Below are 21,488 nucleotides of genomic sequence, written 5' to 3'. Positions count from 1 at the left end.
TTCATTGATTTCATTCGACAAATATTTATAAAGCACTTACTATGTGCCAGGCACCAGAGACACAATGCTGAGCAAAAAAATTTGAAAAGACCTGGCTACTGCCTTCATGGAGCTAAAAGTACATATGGCAGTCAACATTTTAATATGGCTCCAGAAATTCTTCTCTTGATATCCATGCCTCTGTGTTATTCCCTCGAGTGTGGGTAGAACCTGACTTGCTTCTAGCCAAGAGCATAGCAAAAGTGATGGAAGAGTCATTCCCTTGATGACTTTGTTACATAAGACTTCATCCTAAGCAACCCGGGGGAGAGATTTTAAGCCAGAGATTTTCCTGCCGGTATTGAAAAAGCAAACAGCCATGTTATGGAATTATAAGGCAAGAATCTGAGAGCAGCCTCTAGGAGATGAGAGTGGTCGCAGCCAACAGGTAACAAGGAAATGGGGACCTTAGGCTGGAGTCCACTGACACCTTAATTTCATCCCTTTGAGACCCTTAGCAGAAAACCCAGCTGAGGGAATTCACTGGCTGTCCAGAGGTTAGGACTCCACGCTTCCACTGCTGGGAGCCTGGCTTCAATCCCTTGTCAGGGAACTAAAATCCCACAAGCTGCGTGGCACAGCCAAAGAAAAAAGAAAGAGAAAAAAAAAAAAAGAAAAAGAAAACCTAGCTGAAGCCATGACTCCTGACCCACTGAGAGATAATAAATTTGTGTTGTTTTAAGCCACTAAGTTTGTGGTAATTTGTTAGACAACAACAGAAACGAAAATAGTGCAGGAAAACAGCCTAAGTCCCTTCACCTTCACATATATTTAGGACTCTTTACAACCCAGTTTCATTCATCTGCCCCTTCTCCCCAGAAGGCAACTCCCAGGAGTATTCTGAACACAATCTAGCCTTTGGTAATGAGACTTCCTTTGTGTGAGATGTACCTTTATCCTCCAATACAAACCTTCTAAGTCCAACTCAAATATTTCTTCCTCTGTGAACCTTCTCCAATTCCCAGGGTCCAAACTGTTTTTTTTAAAATATATAAATTTATTTATTTATTTATTTTTGGCTGTGTTGGGTCTTTGTTGCTGTGCGCGGGCTTTCTCTAGTTGCGGCGAGCGGGGGCTACTCTTCATTGCGCTGCGCGGGTTTCTCACTGCAGTGGCTTCTCTTGTTGTGGAGCATGGGCTCTAGGCGCACGGGCTTCAGTAGCTGTGGCGCTTGGGCTTAGTTGCTCCGTGACATGTGGGATCTTCCCGGACCAGGGCTTGAACCCGTGTCCCCTGCCTTGGCAGGTGGATTCTTAACCACTGTGCCACCAGGGAAGCCCCGCAAACTGTTTTTCTTTGTTTTGTTTTGTTTTTTTTTGCGGTACGCGGGCCTCTCACTGTTGTGGCCTCTCCCGTTGTGGAGCACAAGCTCCAGACGCGCAGGCTCAGCGGCCACGGCTCACGGGCCTAGCTGCTCCGTGGCATGTGGGATCTTGACGGACTGGGGCACGAACCCATGTCCCCTGCATCGGCAGGCAGACTCTCAATGACTGCGCCATCAGGGAAGCCCCCGCAAACTGTTTTAAAAGCACTTTATTTCTACCTTTAATACAGTTAGTTGTATGAATATCGTGTTTAAGGAATTGCCAATTTCAAATTTTTTAATGCCAAGGATGCTGCTAAACATCATACAATGCACAGGACAGCACCCACAACAAAGACTTATACCCCCCAAAATGTCAATAGCAATAATGCGGAGGTTGAGAAACCTTGCAGTGATGTGTTGTTTGAAGCCACTAAATTTGTGGTAATTTCCAACCCCCGAATGGTTTCATTAATACCAAGATTAATACATACATATACAACTTTGCTACTAAAATCTATGCTCAAATCTTCGAAGGTGCTAAACAAAGTTCAACTCCTAGCATCTGTTTTCTGAAATTTTATCCTACCCTATGGAGAACCACAGCTCAAATTGCTACAATAAAGACAAGTTACATTCCTCCAAACTTATAACTTGATCTGAAGACTGTCACCTGGCCTCCTCCTACTCATTCTTCTAAATCCAGCTCAATGGTCAATTCTCTCGGGAAACCTCCCTGATGAATCCCACAGACCAGGTTAGCTGCTCCCATGTGGTCCCACTGTACTGCACTTCATCACTACTTCTACCAAATAATTAATCCAGCACATCGCCTGTTAGTAATAGGTGCTAAGTGTTTGTTGAATTTATTCATTCAACAAATACTTGTTGAATGCCTCCTGTGTGCCAGGCACTATTCTAGATGCAGAGTACAGCAGAAAACAAAGCAGAAAGTCCTGCCCTCATGGAGTTCACATTCTAATGAAGGAGACAAACAAAATAGAGAATTAAATTATACAATAAGTTAGAAATGCTATGGAGAAAAGTAGCACAGAAAAGAGAGCTAAGCCATGCTAGGTAGGTGGAGCCACAGCTGCAATTGTAAATAAAATAGTCAAGGGATGCTTCACTGAGAAGGTGACATTTGAGAGTTAACCCTTGAATATGAAAGAACAAGCCATATGGATTTCTGAGGGAAGCGTGTTGCCAAGCAGGGGGAGTATGCCTGGCACTAAGTATCAAGGAGCCCAGCAAAGAAGCAAGTAGTAGAGGATGAGGTCTGAAGAGTGGGGAGAAGTGAGTAGAGCCTTACAGGCAATTCTAAGCACTTTGCTTTAATTACAAGTAGAAAGGAGAATCACCGGAAGACTGTGAACAGCAATGTGATCTAACTCACATTTTAAAAAGTATCTCTCTGGGGACTTCCCCGGTGGCGCAGTGGTTAAGACTCTGAGCTCCCAATGCAGGGGGGCCTGGGTTCAATCCCTGGTCGAGGTACTAGATCCCACATGCATGCCACAACTAAGTTTGCATGCCGCAAGTAAGGAGCCCTCGAGCCACAACTAAAGGAGCCCGCAAGCAGCAACTAAGGGGCCCACCTGCTGCAACTAAGACCCAGCGCAACCAAATAAATAAATAAATATTTTTTTAAATAATAAAAAATAAAAGTATCTCTCTGGCTGCTTTGTTAAGGAATGAATAAATGAATGAATGAATAAACAAACTAATCACACTTAAAAAAAAAATGACTGTCTGTATGTTGGTTTTCTCTTCTAAACTCTCAACTCCTTAAGCACACTGTCTTAATCATCACTGTACTGCCAGTTTCTAGTAGAAAGTGGCTGGTATCCAGCAAGGGCTCAGCGTGCAATAAACAGACAAAACAAATCTTTCCTGTTCCCGAAGGGTGGCGCCATGATTTTCAAAAACAAAAAAGGGCCCTTATCCATGGTGCTGGTGCAGTAGATAGCTCTCCTGCTACAGTCTAAGATTTATTTTCCTTTTACTGTCTCCTCAATATTTGAAGTTTGCTTAAGCAAGTAGAAGAATTCAATAGTTATGCTTCCACTTACCTGGCTCTCAGGTTAACCACATCATCAATTGAGGGAAGCAACACAGTTTATTGCAAGCACCACTCAGGAAACCTGACTTCCAATTCCCTAATTACCAGGGACCTAATTACATGGCATTGGACAAGTTACCTCTTTACAACTCTTTAAACCTGTTTTACACATCAGTCCATTTTTTGCATCTGTTAAATGGGGAGGATGAACTATAAGAAGGGCCTTTTCAGCTCTCAAATTCTATTCCAATCACATGCGAGGTGGAGGAGGTGGAGGAGGAGGATGTAATCGCATGTTCACCCAGGGTTCAAGTAAAAAGGTTTGCGTGTTTTTGCTTCATACTGTTTTCCCTCAAAGGCCAGAAGAATTCCACTGCATGTTTTACTTATATCATGGTGCCGTGGTTCACACTCTAAGAACAGAGGTATGAGGAATTCCTTTTTTGACAAAGATTTTAATAGCATCAAGATTTTGGCAGCAAACCCTCTCAAAGGTAAACCACACTGACTGATTTGAGTGAGCACTATTGTCTAAAAAATGCTATTATGTATGGAAACTGGTTCCTAGAACTACAAGCATTGAAGTTAGTAAACACATCTGGAATTCCAGGCTACTGCCTGTAGCCTGCCTAGGGACTAGCTATGGGATGATTTCAAGTGAGTTAGGTGCCTCTGCCTCTGTTCCCTCAGCAGTGAAATATTCATAATCTATGTGCTACTTATCCACCTCATAGGGATACTTACAAAAAGTAAAAAAGCACTATTCAAATCCAAGATGCAATATTCTTGACTCTTCCTGCTCTAGCTACATTTTTTTGGAGGGAAAATAAGCTGTCAACTATCAAACTCATTTATTCAACTCCTAATGAAGGAAGGGCAGCATAAAATAATCTCAACAGATATTTTATTCTAAACAGATAACCCCCAAACTATTTTTCTGTGACTGTGAAAGGTGCTTTCTACTTTCATTTGAATGGCACTTTCATAACCTCACTAAATGGTAACTGTTATTATTATTAACAAAACTGCACTAACTTTGCCAAGTATTTTTTATATCTTCTAGATTACCTTTTTAAAAAAAACTATTACCAGATGGATCAAACATGAGGATAGAGCAGCAGGACTGGCTTCATTCTGCCTGTAATGTTATACAGTTAGGGGGGGAATGTTTCACAAAATACACTTTAAGTAGAATAATTAATTCTCTGATTCCAGAAGGCTGCTTATTTACACTTACATCACTTACAAAACTGTTAGAGGTGGACTCTATTACTATTTATGTTTTACAAATCAGTAAACTGAGGCACAGACTTGCCCAAGGCCCCATAACTAGTGAGAGGTAGAGCCAAGATAAAACCTAGGCAGCCTGGCTCCACAACCCCTGCTCGGAACAGCTATTATATGCTGCCTCGAATTTCCAGGTTAAGTCCATTTCATCACATGTTGAATCCTCTTCTCTCACTAGTCTAGATATGGGTCGGACTTACCTGTTCATTCAAGAAATTCAACAAGTGTGAATACCTACTACATGCTGGGAATTAGGAGTATAAAGTAACAAGTCATAGTCCCTATCCCCAAAAGGCTTACAGTCAAGCAAGAAGAAAAGTACAAAAATGGCCACAATAAAGGATGAGAGCAATGCTGGAGGATTCTATGTAACAAAGTACTATGGAAACACAAAGGAAAGCTATCTAAAGGAAACTGGATACTCAGACAAGGCTACACAGAGGTGACTAAGATCAAGGTAATGGAAGTGATCACTTCCAACTTAGTCACCTTAAGATAGGGGCAAGAGGGAGCAGGCAATTAAATAGTCTACAATGCTGGCTCCTTGTTCAATAATGTTTAAAATAAAATGTGCTCCCGATCTGTCCTATGAACTGCAGATTAACATCAGGCCATGCATAGGTTACTGCAGTAGCAGGGAGAAGATAACTAACCTTTGGAGTGGGGGAAGTGGAGGGAATCAGGAAGGTTGGGAAAAGGGACACAGGAGAAACTAAGAGCATCAGACTGCCTAGGCTCAAATCTGGACTCAGCCACTCGCTCACCATGGGACCTAGGGAAAGTAACAATTTCTGTGCCTCCGCTTCCTCATCTATAAATAAATGGGAACAATTTTGGTGCCTATCTCATAGGATTATTGTGAGGACTGAAAGAAATCATATATGTTATGTGTGTATAAAAGCACCAGGCCCATGGTAAGCACTATACAAATGTTTACTATTACTGTTATTGCAATTATTCCCTGGTCTAAAATGAATCTTCAAAGATGATTCATTCATCCAGCTTTTTTCAAAGAGAAAAGGCACTAAAATAACATATAGCAGAACATGTAGTTAGCAACTAAAACTAAGCTGCTGTTTAGGTTAGCATTTCAGAGAGACTGCTCTGGCAGTTGCACAGAAAATTAATCTGATGGACAAGACACAAGATTAGTTATGAAGCTGTGACTATAGCTCAGGGAAGAGATGATGAAATCCAAAGTAAGGCACTGAAAGATAGGCCTATGAACTTAAGAAACAGTTTTAAAAACTATTTAGGAGATAAAATTGGTAGAACTTGGTGACTGAGTGGATGTGGAGGGTTAAGGAGAAGGCGAAAGTTTACGGCTTGTATGGCAGCACCAACAAATGAAACTGAACTGAAAAGTAGGAACAGCTTAACAGGGAGAGGGGAAATGAGGAACTATGTTTCAGACACAATGAGCTTGATATGTCTATGGATTACCCAAACAGAAATCCATCATGATACAAACCTAACAGCCCAGGAGAAAGGTCTGAGCAAATCTGGGACAACATATAACTGACACATGAAGGACAGGCAAACCTGAAGCCTAGGAGAAAGATCTGAGCAAATTTGGAAGACATTAACATATAAATGACAGATGAAGCCATGGATGTGAATGAGCTTACCCAGGGAAAATATGCAAGGAAACGTGCAGTAACCTAGTGACAAAACCCAAGGAACAGTAAAACGGTCCTCTCTCAGTATATGCAGGTTCGGCATCCGCAGATTCAACCAACTGCAGATTGAATTTGGTTGGTTGGGTGAATGCACAGATGCAGAACCCAGGATATGGAAGGCCGACTGTACTATGCCATTTTACATGAGGGACTTGAGCATCTGTGAATTTTGGTATCCTCTGGGTCCTGGAACCGATACCCTGCAAATACAGGAGGATGACTGTAGTTAAAGGATGAGCCAAGGAAAAGAAACCCCCCAAAATCTCCAAAAATCAACTCAACCTTTGCCTAGATTCTAAAGTTAGGATCTGTGCTGTGGAAATTCACAAATATCTAAGCAGTTACAGTCGTCCCTCCGTAAACCTGGGGGATTGTTTCCAGGACCACCGCAGATACTAAAATCTGTGGATGCTCAAGTCCCATAGTTGGCCCTCCCTCCTCCGCATCCATGGTTCCACATCCACAGATCCAACCAATCACAGATCCTGTCGTACTGTATTTATTGAAAAAAAAAATCCACATGTAAGTGGACTGGTGCAGTTCAAACCCATGTTGTTCAAAGTTCAACTGTACTTTCTTCACTGGCTTTTCCCTCTCCCTGCATGTCCTAGTAAGAAGTTCCAACTACTGGATTGTGGAGTCCTTGAGAAGAAAGGACTAGAAGCCTTATTTGGCTTCCTGTCACTAACATCCAATATAAGGCCTGGTACACATATGCTTGTAGAGTGAATGTAGTTGAAGAGATAAAATTGGAGAATTTCCCATTCATCAAGACAAAAGGGCTCATGGAATGCCTAGGGTTGCTTCCAGCCCAGACCAGAGCAATAGAAAGCCTGAAGAAAGTGAAAGCAGAAAGGCGGCAGACCTTATACACTGCTGGAGGGAATGTAAAATGGTGCAGCCACCTGTGAAAACAATTTGTCAGTTCCTCAACTGTTAAACAGAGTTACCTTATTACCCAGTAATCCACTCCAAGGTAATACACCCAATAGAATTGAAAACATATGCTCACACAAAAACTTGTACAAGAATGTCCGCAGGAGTATTATTCATAATAGCCAGAGTGGGAACAACCCAAACCTCCATCAACTGATGAACAGATAGGCAAAATGTGGTACTTCCATACAATGGGATATTATTCAGCAATAAAAAGAAATAAAGTACTGGACTTCCCTGGTGGCACAGTGGTTAAGAATCCGCCTGCCAATGCAGGGGACATGGGTTCGAGCCCTGGTCCAGGAAGATCCCACATGCCGCAGAGCAACTAAGCCCGTACGCTACAACTACTGAGACTGTGCTCTAGAGCCCGCGATCCACAACTACTGAGCCCTCGTGCCACAACTACTGAAGCCTGTGCGCCTAGAGCCCGTGCTCCGCAGCAAGAGAAGCCACCGCAATGAGAAGCCTGCGTACCACAACGAAGAGTAGCCCCCACTCACAGCAACTAGAGAAAGCCTGCATGCAGCAGCAAAGACCCAACGCAGCCAAAAATAAATATATAAATAAATTTATTTAGAAAAAAAGAAATGAAGTACTGATATATGCTACAATATGGATGAACCTTGACAACATTATGCTGAGAAGCCAGACACAAAAAGCCACATATTGTGTGACTCCATTGATATAAAAGGTTCAGAATAGGCAAATCCATAGATACAGAAAGTAGATTAATGATTGCCAGTGGCTAGCGGAGGGAGAAATGAGGAGTGAGTGCTAATGGGTATGGGGTTTCTTTGGGGGTGATAAACCATTAAAGTGTACACTTTTAAAAGGGTAAATGTTATGATACACGAGTTATATCTCAATTTTAAAAGGGGGTGGGGTAGAAACACAGGCTAGAATCCATGCTGCACCCTAGAATTTCTTCTAGTTCAGGTGATTCCGACACAAGGATACCAACAAATCACTTAATTGAACAGTACTGGTGACAGTAACCATAAAATTTTTTTAAACAATTTGTAATACAAGTTGATTACATCAAAGAGATGTCAAATTCCTCACCCAAGAATCAGAGATTTCAAGACTTTTCCCCTGGGGAAAGGAGGAGAACTTTCTGTACATTAGTGACCTTGTGTGGAGGTAGCCGATCTACATTTCTAATTGGGGGAGATTGAAGCCTAGTGCCAGAAAACACAACAGAACTTGTGACTTTGTTGAAGCAAGCACTCCTACACTGAGCAGCTTCTCCTACCAAAGCACCAGACACTGCTTTAATCCACCCCAGAGCTGGGCCTGGGAAGTCACAGAGTTTACACAATGCCTCTATCAGCAACCTACTGAGCTACTGGTCCTTGGGGAGTAATTCTCCTCTTCACTTTGGAATAAACAAAGGGAGGGGGACACAACAAGGAAGACAACATGGCATGACAGATAACATAAAGGCTTTGGAAAGCTTGTGTGTGCTCCCAATTCTACCACCCAGTAGCTGAGAAAACTGGCAAAGTCACAATTCCTCTGGACCTCAGTAAGACATTATCTCATACCTCACAAAGCTGCTCTCACAAGGTAGGGCCCAACAGTGACACTCAAATATTAGTATTCTCCCCAATTCACCAAAAGGAAAACTAGTTGCTAGTACTGTATATTTGGGGGTCATATTGGAAAATAAGACTCATGGACCTCTTCTCTATGAGGTACTTAAACACATATTCTCATACTTAAAATTAGGAAACAAATAGAACGTCCAAATTTGAATCCTTGACTCCTTTCTGTGAAGCCTACCGCCATTTAATTACCAATACTATGCATCTCTTCTCTCTCTAGATTTCATTCATTCTCTTTCTCTCCATTATCCAATCCCATCTTCTCTCACCTAGGCTATAGCAATTGCTTCCTAACTTGTCTTAAGACCCTTCAATAACGTCCCAAACTCTTTAATATAACTGAACTTGCTTCCTCTGCAGCCCCATCTTCCATTTATCCCCTTTGTTCTTTCTACTCTAGCCATTCTCAACTTTTAGTGTTCTTCCAGCCTTTAAAACCGTTCTCTCCTTCCACCTGGCTTAAACATCACTTTCTCCTTCACCCTTCAGATCCCAATTTAGACAGCACCTGCCTGGAAGGTTTGACCTTATCAAGTCTAGGGTAGGTACTCCTCCATACTCACCTTGACTCTCATTACTCTAACACTTCTCACACTAGGCTTTACTCCTCAAACTACGCTGCACTTCCGTTACTAGACTGCAAATCCCACGAGCACTGGGTCCGTGCCTGTAGTTTTCATTGCTCGATTCCCAGACATATGTCTAATGCCCAATATACATTCAGCTAATGCTGACTGAATAAGTGAATGACTGCAGTTAAGCAAAAAACTTAACTGACTAAATAGAACATTTTGCATGTAATATTTTCTTCATATAAAATATTTTTTTAATTTTGAAGAAAATTACAGATACAGCCAAATCCAATTTTTCATAACAACCATGGGGAAAAGGGCTCAAGCACACATGTACTTTCTACAACTTTAACCACTAATACTAAAGATAATCAAAAGGAGGTAAACTACTACCCCAGGGGGAATGGTACTCCTAACATTGTTCAGTTTTAGGACTTAAATTTCCTTAACTGGAAAGAGTGGTAAAGGTATATATAATGCAAATTACAAACATTATTGTCAAATCTTGCACTGGAGTAAAAATAAGCGGAAATTTTTTTTTGCCAGCCCACTTCTCCCCCCCAAAAAAGAATGTCCACATACTTGATAGAAACACCACTTAACTCCAAATAGCTCACCAAGTGAAGGTTACTGTGAAATACTTCAAATTCCATAAGCACTCAGGACTGCAAAGACTGTGGGAAGAGAATGTTCCAAGCACCAACTAATGATCAGAAGGTACAAATGAAATAAACCCTGATGCATGATGACTATCTAAGGAAGTCTAAACTGAAGACTGAATATATTTGTTCTGAAATCATTAACCAAGCTTCAGCTTCTGAAATACATTAAAAATACTTAACACATTTTATGTCTCAAGTACAAGTGACAGAGATTTATTATTAAAGGTAACTAGTTTCCTTCGCCTAGTTTAGATATATATAAATCTCTATCACATTTCAGACTTCATTTTTGTATTTTGGATTTTTTCTTAATACCAACAATTTCAATTCTTATCATGTGCTTGTTCCCTATGCTAATGAGAACACTAGTTATACCAGCTCAGAATTTTTATTATCATTTTGGGGATGTGACCACCTTTTTTATTCTGTTCATATTTTAACTCAGCAACTTTAATCCTGCGATCAAAGCTTCATTAGCTTGTAAACAAACTGTTTCTCAGGTAAACTGAATTGCCCCACATCAGTATCTTAAGCAAATAAATAAGCACAAAAAAGGCAGAGATTATAAATTAGGGCAGACAAATCTGTATCTAGCCCCACGCCAGTAAAGAGCACTCTATCAATACAGTGAAATGCTAATCTCCTAATTAACAACCTAATTAGGTAATTATGGCTTTGCAGAGGGATGCCGAAATGAAATATGACAACATGGTCACCTCTTTATATGGCACCTGTGGGCCTTTTCAGCTGTCATTGCAAAGAGTGCAATATCAATTTGAACAGATGACAAAGTGCTGTCATTTTTCATTCTGATAATATACAGAATGCTTTGGACAGAAGCAGTTTACAAAATGAAACATCTTGCCTGGTATTTTCCTAATTTAAATATGCTCAAATACTTTGTTAAATTTTTGCATGCTTTTGTATATATGAGAATTACCATGCATATTTAAAAAAAAACCTAGACATCATGCTTAACGGTACAAGCTGAAACTACTGCAATTTCATTTAGGAAGTATATAATTAGAAAAGAGTAAAAGACACAATTCTTCATGACATTTTAATATTCATACATCCTGAATACTGCTATCACAAAAAGTAAAATTCAAACTTTGATCTTTAATTTTTTTCTTACAAAATTTTTCAAAAGTGAGATAGAAATTCACACTTACACTTTTCCATACCAAAAAAGCACTTACCAAGATACAAATATTCAACTCACAAAAAAAGCTCTATATACCAATGACCAGCCTTACGAATAATAGGCATGTACTCTTTCTGAAAGACAGAGCTGTCACAGGGCTACTCACTGACCCACTGGCCACTAAAGAGGTGATGGTAGCACTGGGACACTGGTACCACCTACACAAATATGACTCTTCTTTCAAGATATTTTTGAGGAGGAGAGGAGAACCTCAACATCATGTATGTCAAGATACAGGAAACCATATCCTAAGTGTAAAACAACTGAGGTTAAAACTAACTTGAAAATACAATCCTATTGGGTTAGCCAAAAAGTTCTTTCGGTTTTTAAGTAAAAATAAAAGATATTTTTCATTTTCACCAAGAATTTTATTGAATAACGTATTCACTGTTTTGTTTCACTACCTTCTGCCATTTTTCAGGCAACTGCATAATTCCATCTTCCCAAAACTTTTTATCTTTTTGAGCAAAGAACTGTTCCAGGTGCCTTTTACGGTCTTCCAGGGAACTGAAATTTTTTCCATTAAGAGGATTTTGTAAAGACCAAAGTAAATGGAAATCCAAAGGCGCAATGTCTGGTGAATATGGCAGATGAATCAGAACTTCCCAGCCAAGCTGTAATAGTTTTTGCCTGGTCATCAAAGAAACATGCGGTCTTGCGTTATCCTGATGGAAGATTATGCATTTTCTGTTGACTAATTCTGTATGCTTTCTGGTGAGTGTTGCTTTCAGTTGGTCTAATCTGGAGCAGTACTTGTTGGAGTTAATCGTTTGGTTTTCCAGAAGGAGCTCATAAGAGAGGACTCGCTTTCAATACCACCATATACACAACATCACCTTCTTTGGATGAAGACCGGCTTTTGGTGTGATTGGTGGGGGTTCATCTCGCTTGCCCCATGATCTCTTCCGTTCCACACTATTGTACAGTATCTACTTTTCATCGCCCATCACAATTTGTTTTAAAAACGGAATATTTTCATTACGTTTAAGTAGAAAATTGCATGCGGAAATATGGTCACGAAGGGTTTTTTCGCCTTAGGTGGAATCCAAACATTAAAGTGATGAACATAACCAAGCTGGTGCAAATGATTTTCAACGCTTGATGTGGATATTTTGAGTATGTCGGCTATCTCCCGTGTGGTATAACGTTGATTGTTCTCAATGAATGTCTCAATTTGATCGTTATCAACTTCAAATGGTCTACCTGACGGTGGTGCATCGTCCAGCGAGAAATCTCCAGAATGAAACTTCGCAAACCACTTTTGACACGTTCGATCAGTCACAGCATCTTCTTCATACACTGCACAAATCTTTTTTTGCGTTTCAGTTGCATTTTCACCTTTCTTGAAATAATAAAGCATAATATGCCGAAAATGTTGCTTTTTATCTTCCATCTTCAATATTAAAATGGCTACACAAAAATTCACCAATTTTAAGTTTTTTCTTAAATGCACGCTGATATGATAGCTGTCACAATACAATCTAACAAAATTGTTTCGAATGAAGTTAAAGACAACTAAGTGCTACTACAGCCATCGTACAGAAAAACCAAATGAACTTTTTGGCCAACCCAATATAACTTCAGATCACCTGTATTAGGGAAAACTTTTTGGTCAAAATGATGTGCACTAGCTCTACCCATATTTCTCAATTACAAGTTAATTAAAAGGATTTTTTATTGAAAAGTAATTTATGTTTATCAGAGAGTATTTTGGAAAACAGAAAAGAGCATAAAGACCTATAATCTAACCACCTGTTTTTTTCTTTGTGTGTTTGACATTAATTGAGATCATACTTTAGTTTTATATCCTTCTTTCACTTCATATTATATGATGAGCATATTAAGTCACTAAAATTCTTCTAAAACATCTAAAATGCTTGTACAATATTTCCATTCTATGGCTTTTCCATTTCTCTTACCTCTTTGTTGATTACTAAAGTTGTTTCTAATTTTTGCTATTATAAATACTTCCACAGTGAACACCTTTGAACATGAATATTTTTCTACATTTCTGATTATTTCTTTAACAAAGATTCTTGATTAAAAAAAAAAAACAAACCCTAGGGCTCCCCTGGTGGCGCAGTGGTTGAGAGTTCGCCTGCCGATACAGGGGACACGGGTTCGTGCCCAGGACCGGGAAGATCCCACATGCCGCGGAGCGGCTGGGCCCGTGAGCCATGGCCGCTGAGCCTGCGCGTCTGGAGCCTGTGCTCCGCAACGGGAGAGGCCACAACAGTGAGAGGCCCACGTACCGCAAAAAAAAAAAAAAAAATGAACAGAAAAAGAGAGAAGCAGCATTTTAGATCTGAACTGTTCTCCACTGGAGTCTGCCAGTAATCAGTTGTGCAGCTTTAAGCATGTCAATTAGAATCAGAAAGCTTGGCATCCTGAAAAGACCTCACCAAGACTTCAATCGTGCTCCCTCATTATCATCCAGATGGCAAAAAAGATACAAAGATACTTGTAAGTGACTTGACCAAAACCAGAAGGCTGTTAGTGGCATACCTGCATTCAGAATTCAAGTCCCTCTCAGTCTAGTGCACTTTCTACTAAACTGTAATTCACTGGGCACCAATTTCTTCATCTCAAGAGGTTATGATAACCCCCCTTGTTCACTTCATGTACTGTAGAGAGTACCAAAGGAAACAAGAGATCTGGCAGCATTTAAAGTGCTAAGGGCACAAAAGTATTACAAGGTCATCATCACCTCATCCAAACCCCATCCCTCCAGAAATTCAGCCTGATCATACAGTAAAAGCATTTACCCTGCCACTTCCCCAAAGATATCAGTATGAGTCAAATACAACACCCCCTCACTCTAGCAATTTACCAGTAGATTTCTGATCAATAATCACAACAGGCATTGTACCTCCTGCTTTGAACAGTGGGTATCAAAATTTCAGTGAGCAGGTAGGTCAGAGTTCACAATCAGGCAGCCTAAGACTGTACACAGCCCACAAATGTGTTTTGGTCTACATGATAATTTTTTTAAGGGCAGTTTTTTAAACTAAATACATTAAAATTCAGATTTCCAGCATCTCTTGAAAACAATCGGAAGATCTAGAGATACTGGGTCCACTTCCTCACACGGCGACAAGCAACTGGAGCTGAGTAGTGACTGCTGCCTTCAGACTGACTGGTCATGGGCCCTCCAGTTCACAAGATCTGTCCTACTCTTTATATTACATCATGGGCATTTGAGTTGGAGACTCCTGAGGTAGAGTTCAAAAGAGAACTAAATTAATAAATATTTGTTTACTGTTTTGGCCAACTTTTTTTTTTTTTTTTTGCATTATCAACTCACTAGCTGTATGACTCTTGGGTAACCCACTTAACCACTAAGGCTTAGGCTACTCGTGTTAAATTGGTAATACCCTAGCTCACAGAATCATAAAGACTGAAGGAAATAAGGTATACAGAAACATTTAACGATGACTGTAAGCACTCAATTACTTTAACACAAGCTAAAATGTGCTAACTTTTGAGTGAAAAACTTCAAACTCACAGAAAACACAAGGTCAGGTTACCTCCCATAAGAGAAACAATGTAATGTGACAGAATTCTTTGTCATAATAATTTGGCATCTATCGCTGCGTCCTTAACAATAAGGCCTACACATCAAAATAACAGATTTACAGCAAATTCGGCTGAAGCACATATAATCTACTGAACTGCAATAGTTTCTAAAGTCTTCAGTTATGAGTCAATAAGCAAAACAAACACCCCACTTAAGTATATATATTTAACGGGACAGATGAGGTGATGAGTTCCTTGAGCGCAGAAGCCATGTTCATTCCTCATTATTCCTACTGCCCAGCATGGTGATGGGCACGTTAAAGCTAGGGCTCAAGGGCTAGCTCCTCTCCGAAGCCACAAAGACACAACATGGCGTAGTACCAAAGAGTGGAGTTACCAAAGTCTGGCAGATAATTCCCTCTACTCTCAGCTCCAACAACTGCATAAACTAAAGGAATTCATTTAACCTCTGTGCTCTAGTTTCCTCATCTGTAAAATCAGAATGGTAATAACACCATCCTGTAGAGGAGTGAATGAGAATGCATTTAACTCAATGCTGGCACACAGTAAGTGCTCATTAGCTACCGTTATCAGTGTTTCCTCCTTTGTGCTCCACAGTACCCTGTGGGGACTGCTATCTTAGTACCTACTATGCTTTACTATGGTTCACCTGCACAAACATGTCTGCCCCATGGGAGTGTCGACAACCTCAGGATGGGGACCTGGTTATACTCCTTTTTGTATCCCTGGGTCTAACATTTTCCCTGGCACAGCTGAATGAATCATAGATCTTCAAGGTATTTATTAACAGGAAAGGTTATGAGCAGAAACGGGAAGTGACCTCTCTTGCCCAACACACACGCCCTGACTCTGACCCCCTCCTGACCCTCCAACTTTACTTCCCAGTATTTCCACTGAAAGAAGCAATGGTTTGATTTATTCAGGCTGGTCTACTCACTACTCTAAAACCATGCCACAGGCATTGCATCTTTGCATCTTACAGCTATTTTCAGGGGAACCTTGCCACAAATCAGGCCCTTTACCCACATTAGCTCACAACACTTCATGAAGTCTCTATCATCCCCCATCTCAAACTATACTTGAAGGAAATGATACTTAGAATTAAGAAACTTGCCAAAGGTCACATATCTAGTAAGAGGAAGGACCAAGAATTGAAGCCAGCATCCATGGTTGTTCTCTACAGAATGTCTGGTCCACTCATTCAACGTTGAGCTGACCCACCTACTACCTTCTTGCCTTGGAAGATTAAGGTCTTCTCTACATTTAAAGGACTATCTGACATTCATATTGACATTGATATTTTTTCTCTTGTATACCTGTTTCAATATGTATTTGCATACAGAGAGCTATGGTGTGAGAAAAGAAAAACACATAATGGAAAAGGCACAGATGTAGGTATAAGACAGACCTGGGTTTGAATCCTGGCTGTCTCATACCAGATGTGTAATTTATCCTGAGCCTTCCTAATCTGTGAATTGAGGTTAAAATGATTAAACAAGAGAAACCTAATATAATCTCCAGTATAGTAAATAACAAAGCTTAGTTAACCCCACATTATGAAACATTACCTGGACATAGTACACTCCTCAAAAGTGAATAACGCCCCCTCTTCTGTGCTACCACTGGATCACAGAAAGAACTCTCCCGCAGTGTACATACCATTCTGTGTTCGAATTATTTCCTTATCTCACTCACTAAATTGAGCAGACAAGAACTGAGTCTTATTTATCTCTACATTGTCTAGCATGGTACCTGGTATATATCCATACTCAGTAGATGTTTGCTAAGTGAAATAATTGTAGATATAATAATGAGTGTTTATAGGATTCTAGAAAAGAAATCATTTCCAGCTGAGATTGCCCTGAACTGGTTGAGGGAAGGCCAATTTCAGCTGGGCCGTGGTAACATCTCAATAGGTGGGAACAGAAAAGGAGAAATCTAGGCAGAGAGAAAGTCCTACAAAAAAACAACGAACAAAGGAAACAACAAAGGCATCTAGGTCCTACTTAACCAGAGTAAAGGATCTGGGTAGGGGGCCTTTCGAAGCGTAGCTGCAAAGTTAGCCAGGAGCCAGGAGGTGTAGAGGAATGTGAGTACACTCAGGCATCACAGGAGATGAAGGAAGGTATGAACACAAAGCTGAATGGGAAAGGGGCCACCTGCATGCCTCACAGGCCCCAGCAACCTTGCAAATGTGTAAACTGAAAAAGATAAAACAAATATCAATACTTCATCAACAACTCTTTCAGCGTTTACTGAGCATCTTGTGCGAGCTCACAGAATATGAAGAATAAAACATGGTGCCTTCTTTTCTGCTGTTTTAAATTAGGAATCCACCCCTTCTGCTTGTCAAAATATTGATAGAACGAGAACGTTGACTTCGCTTTAACCGATGTTTGTAAACACCTGTCTCCATTTGACTGTTCACGCATGGGGAAGTTTTGAACTTTGCTGGTTTTGGTTTATAACATGATGCTTTTGCACAGTGCCAGGTATTGGGAGAGGCTTCAAAAATCACTTCATTCAGAATGAAAATTGAGCCAATCTCTGAGTCAACTTTCGGGTCTCCGGTTGAAGTAATGCTCTTGCTTAAACTAAAATGATTTTTTTTTCCCCAGCCTTAAACAGATTTGGAAGGCTGAAACAAAGTTCCAGCAGCACTCTGGCTAGAAAAAAACAGTTCTGCGAGGCTGTTTACCCCTTTGGGGCAATGGAGCTAAGGGGAGCTGGGAAACAGGGACTGCACAGACAATGCTTTAAAAACTTGATTTTCTCGTTATGAAGATTAAGACACCTAGATGTTGCCGAGGGTACAGCCAGAAACTGCCAGAGTCAACAGTACCCTCCCCAAACCCCAATTCTACCAAGTCCACTAGTTTCTACTCCCCCAAATCACACACCCAGCTGTCAGGCTCATAGCTGCCTCCACGAAAGGGCCAGAAAACGGATGCTCAAGGGAGACCAGAGCAAGGGCCAGACAGGCTGCCCGCTGGGCAGCGCAGAGCGCGGGGGAGTGAGGAAGGCCGCCAGGCTCCTCGGGTGGGCTGGCGGAGGTAGCGAGCGAAGGAGCTAGAGGCTGGGGCAACCTTTACCTGAAGCTGCTGCCACACTACGGGCCGGGTCGGCCCTGGGACACGTTCCTGAGGGGATGGCTCGGCTCCCCCGCGCCTCCCGGCCCCTGCCCGAGCTCCGCACTCTCGGAATCCTCGGGGACTGGCGCTCCTCCCGGCCGGCTCAGCAGCCGCTTTCCGGGCTCGCCTTCATGCCCCTGCCGCTCACCGCCGCTCGCCAGCTGAGCAGCAGTCCTGTTGGCCCCGAGCCCCGCCACGACCCGGAACCGCACTCCGCGCACCGGAAGTCCCTGACGGGGAAGAAGCCGTTGGCTGGGGACGTAGCGCGCAAGCCCCAGAGCCAAGAGCAAGGAGGGAAGCCCTCACGGGGGGCGGGGCCGAACGGGAGGCCGTGCGCGTGCGCACCACTTCCCCGCCTCCGGCCAAGGCCTGGGTGGGAGGTGAGCTGGGAGTCTGGCAATGTACGTTGACCTCCGGGTTTGGGTTGGGTAGAAATCAGCGTCAGCCTTCTCCTTCGAATTTCCTCCTCTCTCTCCCTGCTTCCACGGAAAAAAGCCCTTGGTTCCTCCAGAAATGAGTGATGAGGAAGACCTGGGTTTAAATGCCAACTCTAACCTGCTGTGTATCCTAGGACAAGACGCCTCCCTTCTCTGACCCATCCATACAGTGGTTCCAATTTTAAGTATTGCTGTGAGAATCGAATGGGATGATGCTCTAAAAACACTCAGCACAGTGCCAGACACTTAATAAACTTAGTAAATGTTAGTCATTCTTATCTGTAAAATGGAGATAATTATCTTCCCAGAACTGCAGGGAGCTTTCCATGAGATATGTGGACCCGACACAAACAGGAGCTCATTGTTGGTGATCTCTCTCCCTCTCTCAGGGAATCAGTGGGAGAAACTAGTGTGAAGGGGAAAGAAGGACTCGAGCAGTGCAATGATATCCCTCCTACCTGAGAGGTAGTCTGGAACGTCTCTCTTAAAAATGCACCTTAGCAAAAGAAGGAAAAAAAAAAAAATCAAGGCTGAATTTCAGCCCAGGGGGGATGTTACCCAATATTAAAGTCACCTACAAATACACCATGGATCCACCCCCTTGTATTCAAATATATGATTGACGTCTTAGCTCACATGGAGAAAAAGAAATGCACCTTACCACCCAAATGTGCTTTCTGCACACACACCACCCCAGTTTCATCAGGGGCTTGTTGGAAGTGCTCTGCCAAAGCAAGGGTGTGAACAAGGTTGGATATTCTGTTTTCTGAGGTCACCAGTTTATCTGTCCCCTCCTAAATATGAATCTTCATTTTCACTTGTCTCTTGACCTCCAGTCTGAAGCACATTTGCCTGATTGTAAAAAACTCAACTGGACCCACTAAGCTTTCTCTCTACAGGTTCTAAGGAGTAAATACCCACTCTACCACTTACAGTTTTTATCACTTCATCTCTCTAAGTTGCCTCTCTAAATTTCCTTATCTGTAAAATGGGCATGACAAAAGTTCTAATTAACCTCACTGGGGGGGTTGTGGGGATTAAATGAGCTAATACATATAGCTCACAAAGAATAAAGCCCGGCATGTAGCTAACATTTACTAATATTTGCATGAAATGCCTACCACTATTACTACACGTCAGTCAGTAAACAGATACTTATTGAGTACCTATGTATTAAGCCTATCCTAGGCACTGGAGATTTAGTGGTGAAAAAGCCAGATAGGGACTCCACCCTAAAGAAGCTTACAGTAAAGTCTGACTATGAATTTGAAATAGTCACTGCAGTAAGTTGGAGCACAGGGAAATATAAGATTTCAGGAACACTGAGGGCCCCATTGAGAATGGAGATTCTAAATTTATGGTGATACTAATATGATGGTTGTTTGATTTTTCCATAGTTAGTTTGAACAATTAAGATACAGGCACACAAAAAAATGAGCAATTGGGTTAATCCCAGGAAGACAGTTTGCCAGACAGGTGTGATGGGGTCAAGGAGTTTAAGATCTCAGCTTTTAAGAGTGCTTAAAACAAAAGGCACAGGATGGATGCTCAAGATGTTAAGTAAGAGAATTCTGGAAAGGCTCATGACACTGGCCTGAAGGTCCCCAAACAGGTGTAATGGAAGTCACTGATGGTACCAGGCAGAAAGATGGAGGGTATCCTAAGAGATGGGCGCCTTGAACAACCTCAGATGAAGAGCCATCCGAGAGTGGGGTCCTGGCTGAAGTGCAAAGGAGGAAAAAGTTTTTGAAGGTGAGACAGTCAAGGAACTGAGATGCCATGTGGCCTCAAAAACTCTCAGGATGAGGGATGGACATGAGGTGGAAAGGAAACCGGGGGTGCTTCCCAAGCCACTCTACAATTGAGGAAGGTAGTTAGATGAGGAGAAGCGATGACAGGCCAACTGCATGGCTTAGCCTCCAAGGAGTAGGAATTGTATCAGAGAGTGGAAGTGGCTTTAAAAAGTAGAGCTTACATTGACCTATCTCTTGACCTAGGGGTGCATAGGACTAGGACCCTGACAACTGACACACTCAGAAAAATTATATTTTTACAACATACTGAATGTGCTGGGCCAGGGACTGGTTGGGGACTTTGGTAGACATGAGGGCACAGGGACCAGTACCTCAGCATACCTGTGACAATCAGGTTTTCCATACTTCAGCTCCAACTTGGAAAGGAGGCCATGATAAGAGACAGGGGTTCCTTTTCTTCTGGTCCCCAGGACTAGAATGGGGGCAATGGACAGAAGTTCAAAGACACCTACTAGGAACTTCCCTGGTGGCACAGTGGTTAAGAATCCACCTGCCAATGCAGGGGACACAGGTTCAATCCCTGGTCCGGGAAGATCCCACATTCTGCAGAGCAACTAAGCCCGTGCGCCACAACTACTGAGCCCACGTGCCACAACTACTGAAGCCCGCGCACCTAGAGCCCGTGCTCTGCAACAAGAGAAGCCACCGCAATGAGAAGCCCGCACACTGCAACGAAGAGTAGCCCCCACTCGCGGGAACTAGAGAAAGCCAGCATGCATCAAAGAAGACCCAACGCAGCCACAAATAAAATTTTAAAAAAAGCTACCTACTAGCTGTGTGGTCTTCAACAAATGATTTGCCTTCTGTGTATCTGTCTCCTCATCTAGGTTATCGTGAACATCCACTGAGGTAATAATGCATGGAGAGCACTTGGAACAGTGCCTGGCACACAGGGAGTGTTCTGTAAACACCAGCTCCTATTGCCCGCTGCACTGAGACAGGCAGCAAGAATCAAGACCTCTTATACATTTGCTTTCCTCAAATGCAATTGCTGGTGTAATTCCTGCTCAAGCCTCAATTGCTCTTTCTCTCTCCACTCAGTAAACTCCTACTCTCTCTTTCTCTCTCTCCTTTTTTGTAAGTGGCTTAAAACAACAACCATTTATTATTTGTCAAGATTCTGTGGCTTGGTGGGTGGCTGTTCTGCCAGTCTTCTTGGCTCCCTCGTGCATATTCAGTCAGATGGCAGTTAGAATGGCTGGAAGGTCTCAGATGGCT

The 21,488-nt window shown here is 42.0% G+C and overlaps 1 protein-coding gene across 7 annotated transcripts in view; it reads right to left on the bottom strand.

The window, feature by feature from the left end:
- Nucleotides 1-18,244, bottom strand: part of MAPKAP1 (MAPK associated protein 1) — a 231,108-nt gene extending 212,864 nt beyond the window's left edge. For 3 of the 7 annotated variants that reach the window (XM_027104860.1, XM_027104864.1, XM_027104861.1), the window contains exon 1: nucleotides 17,981-18,224. The gene's annotated coding sequence lies outside the window, so the exon portion shown is untranslated. Of the gene's footprint in view, nucleotides 1-17,980 lie in introns of all 7 variants that reach the window. The other 4 variants (XM_027104862.1, XM_027104867.1, XM_027104865.1 and 1 more) reach the window with 2 other exon arrangements.
- Nucleotides 18,245-21,488: the final 3,244 nt, after the last annotated feature.

This window comes from Aethalodelphis obliquidens, unplaced genomic scaffold, assembly GCF_003676395.1.
Source record: "Aethalodelphis obliquidens isolate GAN/ISIS:26980383/991018 unplaced genomic scaffold, ASM367639v1 scaffold7, whole genome shotgun sequence".
In the NCBI taxonomy this organism is placed as follows: Eukaryota; Metazoa; Chordata; class Mammalia; order Artiodactyla; family Delphinidae; genus Aethalodelphis; species Aethalodelphis obliquidens.
This window is presented reverse-complemented; position numbering and strand designations above follow the sequence as displayed.